Source organism: Microtus ochrogaster, unplaced genomic scaffold (assembly GCF_000317375.1).
Source record: "Microtus ochrogaster isolate Prairie Vole_2 unplaced genomic scaffold, MicOch1.0 UNK4, whole genome shotgun sequence".
Lineage (NCBI taxonomy): Eukaryota > Metazoa > Chordata > Mammalia > Rodentia > Cricetidae > Microtus > Microtus ochrogaster.
This window is the reverse complement of record NW_004949102.1, coordinates 5,867,425-5,873,957: the sequence shown is the minus strand read 5'-3', so window position 1 is coordinate 5,873,957 and position 6,533 is coordinate 5,867,425.

The window sequence follows — 6,533 nt, the reverse complement described above, 5'->3', positions numbered from 1 at the left end:
ACACACACACACACACACACACACACACACATACACACACACACACACACACACACACACACACATTTAAAACAACTAAATGTGATGGGGGAAAAAAGCCAGGCTCTGATCTGCCCAGGATAATGGAAGGGTGGGAGAAAGGGAATTAATTTTCTTTATCCCATCTTACGGAAAAAATTAGATTAAAAAAAACAACAACCGCTGTTACTTGTTTATAAAGTGTGAACAAAGGGGGAAGCAACGACTTGATGGTGTGTCTGTTGAAGCCAGCTCAGAATAGGCCACCCAAAGAACTGGGTGGGACATGTGCCCCTGCAGTGTCTGGTACTTGGGAGGCTGAGGCAGGAAGGAGTGCTTGGACCCAGGGGTTTGAGGCCGGCTTAGGTCTCATTCAGAAAACTTTAATGAAATATACAGACCATTTCACGAATCTGTCAGGGCCCATACTGGTCTCTTTCTTTTCAACCATATTGCTAAAGTAAACCCCAGAAAAACTTTTTTTGGGTGACACGGATTTCAAAGTATTTCATAAATAAACACCTACTTTTCCTTTTCATGATGTCATTGGCCCAGGCTCTCACTATACAGCCCTGGCTGCCCTGGAATTGAGTATATAGATCAGGCTGGCTTCAGACTCAAAGAGCCGCCTACCTCTGCCTCCCAAATGCTTGGACTAAAGGCATATGCCACCACACATGGACAATAATCACATTTTAAAATAATGCATCATCAAAGAAATTATAAAATGTCTAGACTGGGTGTGTTAGGAATTAGTAAAATGAAAACAACTTATCCAAAAAGATGAGTTTTAGCAGTTGATTGCGGAGTGATGGCTCACTCCTGTAATCTCAGCACCTAAGAAGCTCAGACAGGAGGATTGCTATGAGTCTGTGGCCAGCCTGGGTTGCTTATTTGAGGACAGCTTGTTCTACAGAGGGAGGCTCGGTCTCAGAACGAAAACCAAACCAGACAGGCAGCACTCGGTGGACCTGAGCTCCGTTCAGCCAACAAAACGTGCTCTTAAAGTTCACACGCACTCAGGGTGAGGCGGGTACCGTGTTACAGACCCAGAAGAGGGCATGGTACCACACATCAGCCCTTCTCTCTTTTCTTGCTCTCCAGCCTGGCACACCTAGCCCCTCTCCTTTCCGCTCCTGTAACAAACTACCCCTTTCTGCAACAGAAAGAAAGAAAAGAGAAGGAACCGCTACTAGTCATGAAGAGACACACAATTCCTTATTAACCACAGGAAAAGAAACATACTACATTCGTGGATTCAGTTTCAAGATGCTTACAACACACACACACACCACATACGTTTTTATATCTCCATAAGGCTAAAGTGACCATCATATTTATAGTATATCTTTTCATCACTAAGGTGAGATTTGTTCATGTAATAAATATTATTGAGCACCTACTATGTGCTAGGCAGTATTCTGGATGCTTGGGATACTTCAATTAACAAGAGCTATTTTTTTTTTCTCCAGTACTGAGGACTATACTCAGAGCCTTGCACTTGCTAGGTGAGTATTCGACCACAGACGCTGACTCTTACCATTTATTTACTTCCATTTCTGTTTGTTTAAGATAGTGTCTTAGAGCCGGGCGGTGGTGGCGCACGCCTTTAATCCCAGCACTCGGGGGGCAGAGGCAGGCGGATCTCTGTGAGTTCGAGACCAGCCTGGTCTACAGAGCTAGTTCCAGGACAGACTCCAAAGCCACAGAGAAACCCTGTCTCGAAAAAACCAAAAAAAAAAAAAAAGAAATAAAAGAACTAAACCAGGTGGTGGTGGCGCACTCCTTTAATCCCAGCATTCGGGAGGCAGAGGCAGGTGGGTCTCTGTGAGTCCAAGGCGGTGCCTTTGTTGCAATGAAAACTCTTATGACCCAACTTCAGCCATCTTTTTTCCCCTTTCTTTCCCTATCTTCTTTTCTTTGCCCTTTTCTTTTATTCCTTTCCTTGGTTTTGAGTGTGCGACATGTGAGTGTATCTGCATGTGTTTTCCTATGTGGGGTGTAGCCGTGAGCACGGCATCTGTGGAGCTCAGAGGACAGCCCTCAGGTGTCGGCCCTTACCTTTCACCTTGAGACCAGGTCTCTGTGCACTGTGTACCCCAGGTCAGGTAGGCTAGCAAGCTTCTTTCAGCTCTCCTGGGCCTCGACATCACAGAAGCTCCCGCTACTCCTGCTATGCGCTTTTGTATGTGCTCTGGGATCAGAATTTAGGTTGTCAGCTTGCCGGGTCAAGCATGACACTGAGCTTATTTGAACTGTCTATTCATAGCTAGCCTCGTGCTGTTCTAAAGGTTGAAGTTTTACAGAACTGATAAGATCAATTTGAAAATGTTTTTTCCTTCTTCCTTCCCTATTGAATATGGTACAAGAATCCCTTTCTCCTCGGCGTCCACTAGATGGCAATAGAGCCCAGACCGCCAGTTAACATTTAAAACTAGAGTTTCCTGTGCCTTGGCCCCTCGCCACGTCTTTGCTCAGACGTACTTCCCAAACTCAGCAGGCCCCCAGCTCTCTTCATTTTAGCTGGTCCCAGTGCACTCTTTTTTTTTTTGTTTTGTTTTGTTTGTTTGTTTTGTTTTTTTTTTGTTTTTTTGTTTTTTTTTTGTTTTTCGAGACAGGGTTTCTCTGTGGTTTTGGAGCCTGTTCTGGAACTAGCTCTTGTAGACCAGGCTGGTCTCGAACTCACAAAGATCTGCCTGCCTCTGCCTCCCGAGTGCTGGGATTAAAGGCGTGCGCCACCACCGCCCGGCCTCCCCAGTGCACTCTTGTAACCCCACTACTCAAGATGCAGCAGAGGCGCTGGGATCACAATTTACGCCCTACTTGAACTACATAGACAAGGCTGCCTTGTGAGACGGTTCTCTCCCCACATGGGGTGCGCTGTGTCCACACAAACACACGCGCGCGCGCGCACACACACACACACACTCACATTTATCACACACCTGAAACTACAAGGGAAAACAAATCAGAAGAGACTCTTCATTAACACCTACCTCCAAATAGCTTCCTGTGCCTCTGTCCTATATAAATATCTGTCACAGAATTATCATCTGAGTTTTTTTTGTTTTTTGTTTTTTTTTTTTTTTAACCTGCTTTCCTCTCTAGTGTCTTATGCGCTATTGGAGGAGGTCAGTGAGGACCGGGTCTGAATTCTGGAGGTGCTGTATGCAATGTGTGGTCCAGCTCGGCGGCTACATTGCTGTAACAACGCCGCCCCTACCCCCAACCTCTTCGCACAGTAAAGGCTGGTTTCCCTCTCTCCAGGGGCCAGTTGAGGCTCTTCTCTGAGGCAACCTCACTCCAGGGCTTACACCAAAGGAGAAGTTCCATATAGACCAATCCTAGTTCCCCGAAGCACGGTAGTGGGGGGGGGGGGGGCAGGGCTGGGGAGGCGGGGAGCTTCCACGCTGGGAATCAGTTCTTACCTGTTCCAATCTACTCAGAATTAGGCAGAATTAGTTCTATGACCTCGTTCAACCACCAGGGGTCAGGAGTGAGCTTTCTAGGCAGGAGTGGTAGAGTTCACTTGTAATCTCAGCGCAGGAGGCTGAGGGAAGATTGCTGTGCGTTTGAGTCCATTCTGGACCCCACAGTGAGAGTGTCTCAAAACAAAGGAATGCAGGAATATTGAGACTTCAGTGACTACCACTAGTGGCCTTCCTGGTAGGCAGGCCATTACCGAACTCACATCTCTCCTGCAGGTAAGACACCCTTACTTTTTGGTTTGGTTTGTTTTTATTGAACTATACATTTTTTTTTTCTCCACTCCCCTCCCTTCCTCCGAGTATAGTCCTCAGTACCGAAAAAAAGAATAGCTTTTGTTAATTGGCTCCAGGTTCCTGCCACGAGCTTCTGCCATGGCTTCCCTCAATGGTGGACTGCCAGCTGTCCTTTCTCCCTAGGTTGCTTTTGGTTATGGTCTTTATCACAGTAATAGAAAGGAAGTTAGGACACTAGGAAGCACTCTGCTGGCTGAGCTACATGCCTAGGCCCTAACTTCTCTCTCTTTTTTTTATTATTTTTGTTGAGCTACACTTTTTTCTCCACTCCCTTTCTTTCCTACCCCCTTCTGCCCTCTCCCGTAACCTCCCAGGCTTCTAATTTACTCAGCAGATCTTGTCTTTTTCACCTCCCTTTGTAGATTTTCTTTGTTGTCCTGTTTCTCTGGGGTTGTGGCCTGTAGGCTGCGTTTTCTTTATGTCTGAAAGTCACTTATGAGCAAATACATATTATATTTGTCTTTCTGGGTCTGAGTTATCTCACTCAATATGATCCATCCATTTGCCTGTAAATTCCAAGAGGTCATTATTTTTTTTACTGCTGTGTAGTACTCCATTGTGTAACTGTATTACATTTTCTTTATCCATTCTTCAGTTAAGGGGCATCTAGATTGTTTCCAGGTTCTGGCTATTACAAATATTGCTGCTGTGAACATAGTTGAGCACATGTCCTTGTAGTATGAGTGAGTGTTTTTTGGATTTATACCCAACAGCTGTATTGCTGGGTCTTGAGGTAGATCATTTTCTAATTTTCTGAGAAATCACCATACTGATTTCCAAAGCAGTTGTACAAGTTTGCACTCCCACCAACAATGGATGAGTGTTTCCCTTACCCCACAACCTCTCCAGCATAAGTTGTCATCAGTGTTTTTGATCTTGGCCATTCTGACAGGTGTAAGATGGAATCTCAAAGTTGTTTTAATTTGCATTTCTCTGACAGCTCAGGATGTTGAGCATTTCCCTAAGTAAGACACCCTTATTCTTCCCTCAATGGAAAAAAATAAAATAACATTTTTACTTACAATTCAAACTTAAGTTCTGAGTGGGGCTCAAGTTTCTCTACCAGTATGGCTGAGCTATCTGGGTGCCACATTTCCACAGATCTAACACATGGTAACAGGAGGAGGCCCAGCTGACAGCAGTCAGGCAGATGAGGAGTGGGGGTGGGGCACGTGGGGGTGGGGCACAACAGCCTGAGATTGCAGACTACCAACCAACCAGAGTGGTGTGGGCACCTCCCTCCGAAGGAAGGGGGAGCACTGTTTAGGCAACTGTTTCCTTTCCGGAGCTCAGGTCTCTGGACATAAACCTAATATGTCCTTGACTGATACAAAAATTGGAATTAGCTGGGCATGGTGATGCAGACCTGCAATCCCACCAATTAGGAGACTACGGCAGGGGGGTTGCCAAGAGTTCAAAGTCAGTACAGACTATATAGCAAAACCCTGTCTCTAAATTAGTGTGCATGTGTGCACACAAAGCCAACAAACACAGATATGTGTGACATTAGCTTACATGGAGGGCACGTGCGTGCCACCATGCTGGGTTTCCAGTCATATTTTTTACTTGTACAACTATTAATTTATTGGGGGGGGGCACATTTGTGAACATCAAAGAACAATTTAGAGGAGTGGGTTCTCACCTTCCTCCTGGGGGGTCAAATTCAGGTCATCAGGCTAGGCGGCAAGAACTTTTACCCACCGAGCTATCTTGCCAGACCTCCAATAAACTTTTTTTTTTTTTCATTTACATTTCTTTTTGTGAGTTGGGGGAGGGGGAGAGAAATGGCAGCACGCCACAGTGTATGCGTAGACTTCAGAGGACAACCTGTGGGAATCAGTTCTCTCTCTCCACTCCGTAGGTTTCAGAGATCAAACTCAGGTCATCCTACATCTTGACGAGTGTTTTACCTGCTAAGACCTCCCACCATCCCTCCAAACACAATGACAGAACTGCACTAATGAAATCAACCGTAACCTCATCAGTGTCAAGACTAGCTTACCATATGCCCAGAGCAGATGTGACAACAGATCTTAAACCCCAGCAATTAAATCACAAGTTCGAGGCCAGCCTGGGCTGCACAGCAAGACCCAATAAAGAAATCGCTTCTTGAACCTTTGGCTAAGAAAAATGCACTATGTACCTAGAATGGGGAGTTTGGCAATACACTGACTACCACACGGCATAGATAAAATTAATCCCCATGCCAGGTTTATCAGTCAGTTGCATTAAAAGCACCCAGAAAGCAGGGCTGGTTGAACAGGATGCTGTGTTCCATTCCTTTCTTGGGGCAAAAGGAAATCAAATTCATAAAATAGTGTCCGTACAAAGATGAGAGAAGATGACGTAGCTTGAGGCAAAGTGAACACTTTCACAATCAGCACGTGGGATGGAGCGGCGGAATGGGGGAAGGAACCCTCTTTGCCTGTCACCGTGCCACACGCCTTTAACCCCAGCACTTGAGGCAGATGGGGCTCTGTGAATGAGAAGAATCTGGGTCCCTTCGTGAGCTCTCACGGCACAGACTGAACACGGGCACTTGCAGACAGTAGCTGACGTAAGTTGACAGCAAACAGAGTTAAACAGCCACACGGGTGATTAAGATAATGAAGAGAGCCGGGCAGTGGTGGCTCACGCCTTTAATCCCAGTACTCGGGAGGCAGAGGCAGGCGGATCTCTGTGAGTTCAGGGCCAGCCTGGTCTAGAAGAGCTAGTTCCAGGACAGGAACCAAA